The sequence below is a fragment of the Pongo abelii genome, chromosome 23 (assembly GCF_028885655.2).
Source record: "Pongo abelii isolate AG06213 chromosome 23, NHGRI_mPonAbe1-v2.0_pri, whole genome shotgun sequence".
Classification (NCBI taxonomy): Eukaryota; Metazoa; Chordata; class Mammalia; order Primates; family Hominidae; genus Pongo; species Pongo abelii.
This window is the reverse complement of record NC_085929.1, coordinates 2548104-2560603: the sequence shown is the minus strand read 5'-3', so window position 1 is coordinate 2560603 and position 12500 is coordinate 2548104.

The following is a 12500-nucleotide window of genomic DNA, read 5'->3' as shown; positions in this document are numbered from 1 at the left end:
CTTCCTCTGCGAGGCCTCCGTTTTCAGAGCAACAGTGGCCGCTAGGTGATGCCCGACGTCTGCCAATGAGAGTGTCAGCCCGGAATGAATTGGGATCCCCTTGGGGGGGGCGGGGAAGGATGTGCGGGGAAGGATGGAGGCGATTCCCCACAACTAATCGACCAGGGCCCCTGGGGGGACACAGCCTAAGTCCCCACCCATCGGATCATCTGGAACTTCCGTCCAGAGACGAGAGACCGACTGGGAATTCTCTCAGTCAAGGTCCAAACCGAAAAGAATCACCGGCACAGACACCAGGACTAAGGCAATTTCTAAAAGACTGGTTTCTGTGTTTTGGGTGAATCCGTGTATTTCTGTATCACAAAATTACCTATTTCGAACGCTACGATTTTTCTCCTCCTTTCGTGTCCCGTCCTGTGATACACAGACCAGGGGACTCCTCAGCTCACAGTCCATGAGGCCAGAAGATGACGTCCCAAATTTCTATTTAGAATGAATTTAAGCAGGCCAGCCAAAGCCAAACACTCTGCCCTGAAACTATCGGGAAGACAAGCGGGGGGGGGGGGGGGGGCGGAGGCGGGAGTCTGGGCGCGGTAGGCTCGTGCCTGTCATCCCCGCACTCTTGGGAGGCCGAGCGCAGGTGGATCCTTCGATCCAAGCCTTGGCAACATGGTGAGACCTCGTCTCAAACAAAAATACAAAAACTAACTGGTTCCATAACCTGGACTCAAAGTTAATAAATAGATAAATAGGCCGGGGGCGGTGGCTCACGCCTGTCATCCCAGCACTGTGGGAGGCCGAGGCGGACGGATCACGGGGTCAGGAGATCGAGACCATCCTGGCTACCACAGTGAATACCCATCTCTACTCAAAATACAAAAAAGTAGCCAGGTACGGTGGCGGGCGCCTGTAGTCCCAGCTACTCGGGAGGCTGAGGCAGGAGAATGGCGTGAAACCGGGAGGCAGAGCTTGCCGTGAGCCGAGATCGCGCCGCTGCCCTCCAGCCTGGGCAACAGAGCGAGAGTCTGTCTCGAAAATAAATAAATAAATAAATAAATAAATAAATAAATAAATAAATAAATGAATGAATGAATGAATAAAGAATAGCAAATAAATAAATACATTAAAATTGAAAACTAAAAAAAATAAAAATAAAAAAGTGTAGCCGGCCGGGCGCGATGGCTCACGCCTGCCATCCCAGCACTTTGGGAGGCCGAGGTGGGGAGATCACCTGGGGTCGCCAGTTCGAGACCAGCCTGACCCACATGGAGAAATGCCGTCTCTACTAACAATACAAAATCAGCCGGGTGTGGTGGCCCATGCCTGTAATCCCAGCTACTCTCAGGAGGCTGAGGCAGGAGAATCGCTTGAACACGGCAGGTGGAGGTTGCGGTGAGCCGAGATGGTGCCACTGCACTCCAGCGTGGGCACCAAGAGTGAAACTCCGTCCCAAGGAAAAAAAAAATGAAGTGCTGTATTCTGTTATTTCTGCTTCCTGCCCTGAGAAGAACATAGTACAACTGTTGCCTGCCAGCCTGCCTGCCTGCCTGCCTGCCTGCCTGCCTGCCTGCCTCCCTGCCTGCCTGCCTGTGACAGGGCCTCACTCTGTCTTTCGCCCAGACTGGAGCACAGTGACACCATTATGGCTCGCTCACTGCAGCCTCAACCTCCCCAGGGTTAGGCGATTCCTCAAGGGATCCTACGGCCTCGGCCTCCCAAAGCGTTGGGGTTACAGGCGTGAGCCACCAGCACCCGGCCTGAGTTAATACGTCTGGTCTCACTACGTCCTCACCACACACCCATGAAGAACTCAAGTCAAGAGAGAGTCGGCAAGAGACTCTCAGCATTCTCTCCTGAAAGCACGAGTGTCCCGAGCGCCTGTGGTTTCAGGTGGCCGCGCGTAGAGGAGAGATCGCCAATGTTTCCAGAGAGGTGCGAGCCACAGTCATTCGAGGGCATCCGAGCACGAGATGGGGTTTCTGACAGCGACTTAAGGGCCAGGAAGGGCCAGAATCTGCCGAGGCCCGTGTTCCAGGGTGGGGCCGATGGAACCCAAGGTAGAGGGAGTCAGCGGTCCGCACGGAGAGAGCTCCAGCCCTAGGCCCCGCTGTGCAGACCGAATCAGAAGGAAGAGAGTCCTTCGTCCTACATGCCACATCCCTCACATCCCCCCACTGAACTTGGGAGCGGATCCGTGTTCCAAACACGAGGTGACTCTCGGTTTGCAATGGATCACAAGGGGCCGGGCTTTCCAGAGTCGGCAGGATAGAGAAGTCATTCGGGCTCGGCCTCCCCCATCCCCCGGGAACGGTCCCGCTGGTGACTTTAAACGAGCCGGGGCTGGCCTGGCCGGGCCATAGCCGCTACGGGAGTGGGGTGGCGGTGGGGTGCGGGCGGTGTGGGGTGGGGGGATGCCTGAGGCACTGCAGAAAGTGGGCCTGAGCCTCGAGGATGACGGTGCTGCAGGAACCCGTCCAGGCTGCTCTATGGCAAGCACTAAACCGCTGCGCTTACCGAGATGCGGTTTTCCTCGCAGAACGCCTTTATGCAGAAGTACACTCAGAAGAAGCCTTGTTTTCACTGGTGACCTGTCCTTACCCCTCAGGAAAGGCCTATAAAGCATATAGACTCTGGAAAGGACACAGTGGTACTGCACCGCCATGCAAATACCGGCTGGCAAAATGTTGCGTGGATCTCAGCAAGCTTGCAGAAGGGGAACACATCTTATCGGGTGGAGTGTTTCCTAAGCAGAAAAGCCATGACGATATTTTTACTGAGTCTGGTGATTCAGCTCGCTTTACTCTCTCATTGCCGGGACACGCATATCGCAAGACAGATCGGCTTGCCAAAGGATCAGAATGTGACCAACAGGGCCTTAGTTGAAATCCTTTCCTCTGGTATCCCTTTGAATCATTATGTGAAGTAGGTGAAAAAGCAAGATCCTGACCAAACACTTCCATTCACATCTTTACAGAACTTTGGCAACTGTCTGTCCAAGTGTTGCCCCACACAAGTACCTCGTCCTAGCTTATGTCACAGACAGCCTGAGACCGTTCTTACGGAAACACCCCAGGACACCATTGAATTAAACAGATTGAGTTTAGAATCTTCCAATTCAAAGTACTCCTTGAATACAGATTCCCCAGTGTTTTCTATGGATTCAGCTGTCATTTCACCTGATACTGTCCCACTGGGAACGGGAACTTCCATGTGATCTACACAGGTGCAAAATGAACCAAACACCGGTCGAAGTTTATTAGGAGGGCCAGCAGCTGTTGGTCCATTCACCCCAAGTGTTGGGACTTTGCCAGTAGAAACCTCGAGTCCCGGAGATGGATCCTATTTACAAAACTACACCGCTTTGAGACACCTTCTGTAATTGACGTGCCACCCACCGGAGCCCCTTCAAAAAAGTCTGTTGCCAGAATCGGCCAAACCGGAACACAGTCTGTCTTCTCGCAGAGGGGAATCAGCCGAAAGGTCACTCCAATTCTTGCAAAAACACAAAGTTCTGGTCCACAAACGAGTGGAACGCCTCAGGTGTTGAGCCCCACTATGGCGTCTCCCCCAAATGCACGACCTCAAAGAAATTCGCGACTCTTGATTAGTGACAGCTCCACAACCAAGGATAATAGGAAAAAATTTAAAATGAAGTTTCCACCTGAAATCCCAAGCAGAAAAACAAAAAGTAGAACTAATAATGGAGGTACACCACAACCTAACATAAACGATAGCCTGGAAATGACAAAACTGGACTCTTCCATCGTTTCAGAAGAGAAAAGAGCCGCAATCACACCTCAGATTCAGGCTTTTCATCTACAAAAAGCAGCAGCAGAAGGCTTGATGAGCCTTCTTCGTGAAAGGGGGAAAGGTTATTTAGCTTTGTGTTCTTACCACCGCAAAGAAGCTATCCATATTTTGAGCCATCTACCTTCTCACCACTAGAATACCGGTTGGGTACTGCGCCAAATTGGAAGGGCCCGTTTTCAACTTTCAGAGTCCGTGCGACCTGAAAGAATATTCTCAGAGGTTAGAAGGAGGGAGAATTATAGAGTGGAAGGCATGGAGATCTACACTACAACACTTTGGCATCCTCCAAAAGATGTTGCTCTTTCAGTTCTGTCGAAAGACTTCACAGACATGGATAAAAGTTCTCCAGCCAGAGGCCTGGTGTGCTGCAGGGACCCGTTGCAGTCTGCAACGGGAACAGGATATTGCCATTAAATTCTTCCAGAGAACTATCGAAGTGGATCCAAATGATGCTTACGCCTATACCGTCTTAGGGCGTGAGTGTGTCTTCACTGAAGAATTGGACAAAGCCTTAGCTTGATTTCGAAATGCTATCAGAGTCAGTCCTAGACATTGCAATGCATGGTAAGTGGTCAGGAAGCATAAAGACAACAATACCGGTTGGGTACTGCGCCAAATTGGAAGGGCCCGTTTTAAACTTTCAGAGTCCATGCGACCTGAAAGAATATTCTCAGAGGTTAGAAGGAGGGAGAATTATAGAGTCGAAGGCATGGAGATCTACACTACAACACTTTGGCATCCTCCGAAAGATGTTGCTCTTTCAGTTCTGTCAAAAGACTTCACAGACATGGATAAAAGTTCTCCAGCCAGAGGCCTGGTGTGCTGCAGGGACCCGTTGCAGTCTGCAACGGGAACAGGATATTGCCATTAAATTCTTCCAGAGAACTATCGAGGTGGATCCAAATGATGCTTACGCCTATACCGTCTTAGGGCGTGAGTGTGTCTTCACTGAAGAATTGGACAAAGCCTTAGCTTGATTTCGAAATGCTATCAGAGTCAGTCCTAGACATTGCAATGCATGGTGAGTGGTCAGGAAGCGTAAAGACAAAGTCTTACGGATGGTGCAGGTACTCGCTAATTTTTCTTGTTAGATAGCTCTTTATTGTCATGAGTTTGGTGACGAATACTTAGGGATGGTACACGCTGGTCAATAACTTCTAACTAAGATGTTTTCTTATGAAATGTATGTCTTGAACAAACTCTTAAATGAACTCATGATAATAGAATACCAGATCCTTATACTCAACAGTTTCTGTCTTCTACCAGACTTTTGCAGATACCGTAGTTGTCTTTAGGGTGTGTGTGTGTGTGTGTGTGTGTGTGTGTGTGTGTGTGTGTGTGTGTGTGTGTGTGTGTGTGTGTGTGTGTGTGTGTGTGTGTGCGTGTGTGTGTGTTTCTTTAGTTTTGTTACTTGATTTGTTACTTTTTGTGCGAGCACCGCAGCGGCGATGGGGACAAAAAGGGCTTGGGAGATTGGAAAGGAATAGCATCATTCACTTATTGGATAATAGAAAAAAATATGGAAACGATTCACTAGCTGCTGCTCTGTGACAGTGTTCCAGTCTATGGCGTTACTATGAAGAACTGAGCGTCCCCTTTTATTCAGCGGTCTCTCTGTTTCACTGTTCTGTGCTTGTGTGTCAGTAGACACACAGGAAATGTCTACCTGGGTCGTATGGTTAGCAACTGAATAAGATATGAAAAAGCGTGGTCCTACTTCCGCCTCAACACCATACTGACTGTTGACATTTATTGTATTTTTCTGGGCTGACTTAATAGTTAAAACCTCAAGAGAAGGCCGGGCGCGGTGGCTCACGCCTGTCATCCCGGCACTCTGGGAGGCCGAGGCGGGCGGGTCACAAGGTCAAGGGATCGAGACCATCCCGGCCAACATGGTGAAACCCCGCCTCTATTAAAAGTAGAAAAATTAGCTGGGCGTGGTGGTGGGCGCCTGTGGTCCCAGCTACTCGGGAGGCTGAGGCGGGAGAATCTCTTGAACCCGGAGAGGTGGAGGTTGCAGTGAGCCGAGATCACGCCATTGCGCTCCACGCTGGGCGACAGAGCGAGACGCCCCCTCAAGAAAAGAAAATAAAAAAAATAAATAAATACATAAATGAATATCAAGAGAAAGTATAATTCTGAAGTCATAAGCCTGTGGTCGTTTTCTTGTCAGATACGGTTATCTTTGGGGTGGGTTAATTGTTACAGCAGTGGAGTTTTTTCATTGGATTTGCTTCTGAATCTGAAGCATTAGATTACTAAAACATTTTTTGATTTGTGACTATGTTGTTTAGTGGGTGATATCTCATTCTGCTGTAGTGGTTACATCTCCTGAAAGATGGCCAAAAACATAATAGTGCTAGCTATCGCTGACCAATGTAACAATCAACTTGCCGATACTGCCTTCTCTTCCGACGGCCGTGTTCTCCGTGACATTTTAAGAACTCAGTTCTTCATGAGACTTGTGTTGTTTTTTGATTTTTTCCCAAGTCCGGTTGATCCTTGTGTCGTTTGCTTTTTAAATGTGTATCGTCCGTTCAGCTATTTCGCAGGAGTCGCATTCTTAAAAAAACTTAACCGTATCAAAAATTGTGTTTAAAGGAGGATTATTCAGATCGGCAAGCTTTTACTAGGAAGAGTTTAAATGCTGACATATTTAGGTAGCTCTCAATACTGAGCCACTTTATTCTAACTACAAAATAGATAGCCGTTCTTTTGTTTTCACTTTGACTATCACTAGCACGGTGTTTAATACCTTTTCTTCATCTCTAACACAATGATAATGATATAGGAAGCCACTCAAATCAAGCAGATATGTTGTGCTTTTAAGAAAAAAAAAAAAAAAAGCCTTTCTGTGGCACAGAACGAGGAGGTGTGGCTGGAATCTAGAATCTGCAGTGAAAACCAATGAAAGAGGGCGAAACCCCGTGTCTACTAAAAAGAAAAAAATGAGCCGGCCACGGTGGCAGTCTCTCTGGTTCAAGTGCAGGAGAATGACTGGAACCCAGGAGGCAGAGGTTGCCGTGAGCTGAGATCACGCCACTGCACTCCAGCATGGGGGACAGAGCAAGACTCCATCTCAGAAACAAACAAACACACAAAGCCAATAAAGGTGTTTCATTCAACCCGTCAGGCTCAGGTCTCTCGAACAGGATACATCCGGCCCCCGGAGGAAACGTCGAGGGGTGGGGTGGAATCTATTTTGTGGCCTCAAGGGAGGGTGTGAGAGGTAGTCCCGCTGCAGGCAAGCGGTGATGGCCTAAGGAAGCCCCTCCGCCCAAGAAGCGATATTCATTTCGAGCCTGTCAGCCACCCGAGAGGGAGACTCGGGCTCTCTGCAGACCCCGCATCCCCCACCCCAGCCCCACCCCCACCCCCACCCCCCCACCTCGTGAAATGGGCTCTCGCTCCGTCAGGCTCTGTTCACACCGTGTGGTTTTGTAACCTCCAGCGTGTGTGCGTGGGTTGCTTGGTGGGGTGGGGCCGGCTGTGGACAGAGGAGGGGATAAAGCGGCGGTGTCCCGTGGGTGCCCGGGACTTGGGATGTGGGACGTGGGACGTGGGTGGGGTGGCCAGAGCCTAGGGAACTCATCGCCTGTCAGGACGTCTCCCCTCCTAGTCCCCTCTCTGACCTACGCTCCACGTCTTCGCAGTTCAGTGGGGACCTTGTGGGTGGAGTCACCATCCCTTTGGACTGTAGCCGATGAAGGCCGGGCTCCTAAGAGTCTCCCCGGAGTCGGGGCCTTGGCCAGGCTCACAAGGATGCTGACGGTGACGGTTGGTGACGGTGATGTACGTTGGAGGCCTCGGGCCGACGCAGAGGTATCCATTTGACCTCGGTGGGACAGGCCAGCTTTGCGGAGTCCCGTGCGTCCTTCCAGAGACTCATCCAGCACCAGCAAGCATGGTCCCGAGGGTCCCAGCTCCCAGCAGAGACACTTTTGTTCACACAGGATCCCGGACAGGGAAGTTCTCAGCAGGCCTTAGGCCTCCTAGCCAAAAAGCCAAAACCACTTCTGGGATTTTTTTCAAAGAGCCAGTGGTTCCACAAGGGGCCGTGGGTACTTGTGGAAATGGAGAGAAGTGTTTGCGGATACATATTTGAGACCCAACGGGCAGGGCTCGGTCACAGGTCACGCAGGACACGGGCAGATGCACATTGAGAAAACCATCCCAGCATCCTAGGTGAACAGAGGTACGATTTTTCGAGACAGTCGAGGGAGAAGCAACCCCAGATTTGAGGGTTGGATCTTTATTCATATGTAGTACCTATGAGGTATCCAAGTCCAGAAATCAACTCGCCGGTTCTGTACAGCATTCTGTAGGGAGAGGAAATCTGGGATGTCAGAAGTTAAGAATTCAGGCCTTGGTAATGGATTAGATTAGATGTGCTTGAGCTTATTTTGCAAAAAAAAAAAAAAAAAAAAAGAGAGGGCGGGAGATAGCGAGAGCCAGAGACCGAGACAGAGAGAGAGAGAGAGAGAGAGAGAGACAGAGACAGAGACAGAGAGAGACAGATGGAGAGCGACAACGATACAGAAAGAGAGAAAGACAAAAAGAGAGAGAGACAGATAAAGAGACAGACAGAGAAAGACAGAGATGGACAGAGACAGAGAGAGAAACAGAGACAGGAAGGGAGAGAGACAGCCAGACAGCCAGACAGAGAGAGAGAGAGAGACAGAGACAGAGAGAGACAGACGGAGAGAGACAACGATACAGAAAGAGAGAAAGACAGAAAGAGAGAGAGACAGATAAAGAGACAGACAGAGAAAGACAGAGATGGACAGAGACAGAGAGAAACAGAAAGAGGGAGAAACAGAGACAGGAAGGGAGAGAGACAGAGAGAGACAGACAGACAGGCAGAGAAAGAGAGTAAGAGTTAGACAGAAGGCAGACACACACACACACAGAGACAGAGACAGACAGAGAGAAAGAAAGAGACAGAGAGAGAGAGAGAAAGACAGACAGACAGAGAGAAACAGAGAGAAAGACAGACAGACAGAGAGAAACAGACAGAGACAGAGAGAGAGAGACAGACAGACAGACAGACAGGGGGAGGGAGAGAGAGAGACAGGGAGAGAGAGAGAAGAGAGAGACAGACAGAGAGAGACAGCCAGACAGCCAGACAGCCAGACAGGCAGAGAAAGACAATAAGACAGAAGATAGACAGAGAGAGAGAGAGAGAGAGAGAGAGAGAGAGAGAGAGAGAGAGAGAGAGAAACAGACAGACAGGGAGAGAGAGAGACTAAGACAGAAGACAGACACAGTGAGAGAGAGAGAGAGAGAGACAGACACAGAGAGACAGAGAGAAAGAAAGAGACAGACAAAGAGACAGACAGAGAAAGACAGAGACAGACAGAGAGAGACGGAGAGAAACAGACAGACAGACAGACAGACAGGGAGAGAGAGACAGAGAGAGAGACAGACCGACAGACAGACAGGCAGAGAAAGGGAGTAAGACAGAAGGCAGACACAGTGAGAGAGACAGGTAAAGAGAGGGAGAGAGAGAGAGAGAGAGAGAGAAACAGACAGACAGGCAGAGAGAGAGAGAGAGAGAGAGACAGACAGGCAGAGAGAGAGAGAGACAGACAGACAGGCAGACAGAGAGAGAGAGAGAGACAGAGAGAGAGAAACAGACAGGCAGAGAGAGACAGACAGGAAGAGAGAGAGAGAGAGAGAGACAGAGAGAGAGAGAAACAGACAGGCAGAGAGAGAGAGAGAGGCAGAAACAGACAGGCAGAGAGAGAGAGAGAGAGGGAGACAGAGAGAGAGACAGAAACAGACAGGCAGAGAGAGAGAGAGAGAGAGAGAGAGAGACAGAGAGAGAGAGAAACAGACAGGCAGAGAGAGAGAGAGAGACAGAGAGAGAGAGAGAAACAGACAGGCAGAGAGAGAGAGAGAGAGAGAGACAGAGAGAGAGAGAAACAGACAGGCAGAGAGAGAGAGAGAGACGGAGAGAGAGAGAAACAGACAGGCAGAGAGAGAGAGAGAGACGGAGAGAGAGAGAAACAGGCAGGCAGAGAGAGAGAGAGAGACAGAGAGAGAGAGAAACAGACAGGCAGAGAGAGAGAGAGAGACAGAGAGAGAGAGAGAGAAACAGACAGGCAGAGAGAGACAGAGAGAGAGAGAGAGAAAAGACAGAGAGAGAAAGAGAGAAACAGAGACAGACAGAGAGACAGAGAGAGGGGGAGGAAGGGCGTGCTCGAGAAATAATTACACATATTTTATAATGCTTTTGATCCCATGAACGGTGGCCGGGTTATACTTTGAAAACAACAACAACAACAACAACAGCAACAAGAGCAGCAGCAGCAGCGAGAGCAGCAGCAGCATTCACCTACGGATTTCTAGAAAATAAGATGTTATGAAGGATAGTACACTTCCACCGGCTCTCACTGCACGTGGAGAGATTCAGAAAAGCGCTAGTTAACAACAGGAGAAAACAGCAGCTAACATGTCTTGGGGAAAATAGACGTCTTCCTGAAAACTGGGGATTTCTACTTCACCTGAAAAGAAATACATAGGCAAAGGGAAAAAGACGAACAAACACAAAACAAGCCAACAAACACGGGCCAAGGCACCGTCCCTGGAAATCTTAAGTGAGCAAAGTGTTAGTTTTCAGAAAGCGTTTCTGTTTGGGGCAAATACTAAGAAGGCCCAGACTAGAGCTGTGACGCCTTTCCCGTTGTGAAACTGTGCCGGCTGGAGGGCGGAGAAACGAAAACATCCTGAGAATGGGTGATTGAGACCCAGCCAGGTTGAAGCTTTCCTAGGGAGGCAGGGAGGGAGGGAGGAAGGGAGGCCTGAGGAGGGAAGCTGGGGGAAAATCCCCACAACTGCAGACCCGCCCGCTTGCCCACGCGGGTCAAGGGCTATGCCATCGGCCCAAGCTGCCTCTGGGGAAGTGGGACCGTGCCGCCCCCATCTTCACAAACGGTGGCCACTGAGTGAGGCCTGAGGCCCAGCGATGCAAATGTCAGCCTGGCAAGAATGAGATCATCGCCGGCAAGGGGTGGGGGAAGGGGCGAGAAGACGGAGGCACACCGGGGCGGCTCTGGAAGGTTTCCAAGCAGGGTGTTGGGAGGCGGGGTGTGGGGGTTTCGGGGGGAACCCACCTCGCCGACTCACTAAATTAAGGTAAAGGGACGTGGGTAGTGGGGGGAGCCGGGGGGCAACTTGAAAATTAAACTGACCCTTCCTAAAGCCCAAGTAGGAGAGTCTATGCGCGGTCAAGAAACCAAAACACAAAGAAAACTCAAGCGCCGATCAAAGAACAATAGGGCCCCCGCCAGGGCGGAGGTTCCCTAGGCAACGAGGGAGAGAGGGAGGGGCCTCCAGAAGGGAGAGCGAGAAACCAGTTGCCCCAGGCTCGGTGCAGTCGGCGAGACCTCCCTCCGTGTCTCCCCGACTTTCAGAAACAGTGGCCGCTAGGTGATGCCCGAAGACAACCGATGCCCGCAAATGTCAGTCAGCACAGAAAAGAATTTATTTTTTCATTCATTCATTTATTTATGTATTTATTTATTTATTTATTTATTTAGAGACAGAGTCTCACTCACTCTACAGCCTGGGCTGTAGTGCAGTGGCGCGATCTCGGCTCCCTGCAGACTCCGCCTCCCAGGTTCAAGCGATTCTCCCGCCTCAGCCTCCGGAGGAGCTGGCATTCCAGGCGCCTGCCCCACCGCTCCCGACTCAGTTTTGTATTTTTAGTAGAGACGGGGTTTCGCCGTGTTGGCAAGGTTGGTCTGGAACTCCCAACCTCAGGTGATCCACCCGCCTCGGCCTCCCAAAGTGCTGGGATGACAGACGTGAGCCACCGCGCCCGGCCTTCACCGTTTCTTTTTAAGTCGAGGAGCTTATCAGGGAACTATGAGAAGTACGGACGCCACACGTGACAGGGAGAAAAGTCTGAAAATGCCCCTCGCATCCAAGTGGGGACCCGGCCTCGACCTCCCGAAATCATACACCGATTGGGGAAGCCCAGCAAGGCCCGTCTGTCTAGATTCCTCTCGGCCTCTCTAAGCACCTAAGCACGCGCTTCTCACTTTCGTGGAAGGGGCAGGGCCCTCCCCGGCACGGGGGGTCTGACGGACTGACAGAGAAAGAGACAGACATAGAAAGACAGAGATGGACAGAGAGAGATAGAGAGAAACAGACAGAAAGAGAGAGAGACAGAGACAGAGACAGAGAGAGAAACAGACAGGGAGGGAGAGAGACAGACAGAGAGAGAGACAGACAGACAGACAGAGAGAGACAAACAGAGACGGACAGAGAGAGACAGACAGAGAGAGAGACAGACAGGCAGAGAAAGACAGTAAGACAGAGGATAGGCACAGAGAGAGAGAGAGAGAGAGAGACAGAGGGACACAGAAAAAGAAAGAGAGAGGCAGACAGACAGAGAAAGACAGAGACAGAAAGAGAGAGAGAGAGAGAAACAGACAGAAAGAGAGAGAGAGACAGTGAGAGAGAGAGAGAGAGAGAGAGAGAGAAAGAAACAGACAGAAAGAGAGAGAGAGACAGAGTGAGAGAGAGAGAGAGAGAAACAGAAAGGGAGGGAGAGAGACAGACAGAGAGTAAGACAGACAGACAGAGAAAGACAGTAAGACAGAAGATAGGCACAGAGAGAGAGAGAGACAGAGAGACACAGAAAAAGAAAGAGAGAGGCAGACAGATAGGGAAAGACAGAAACA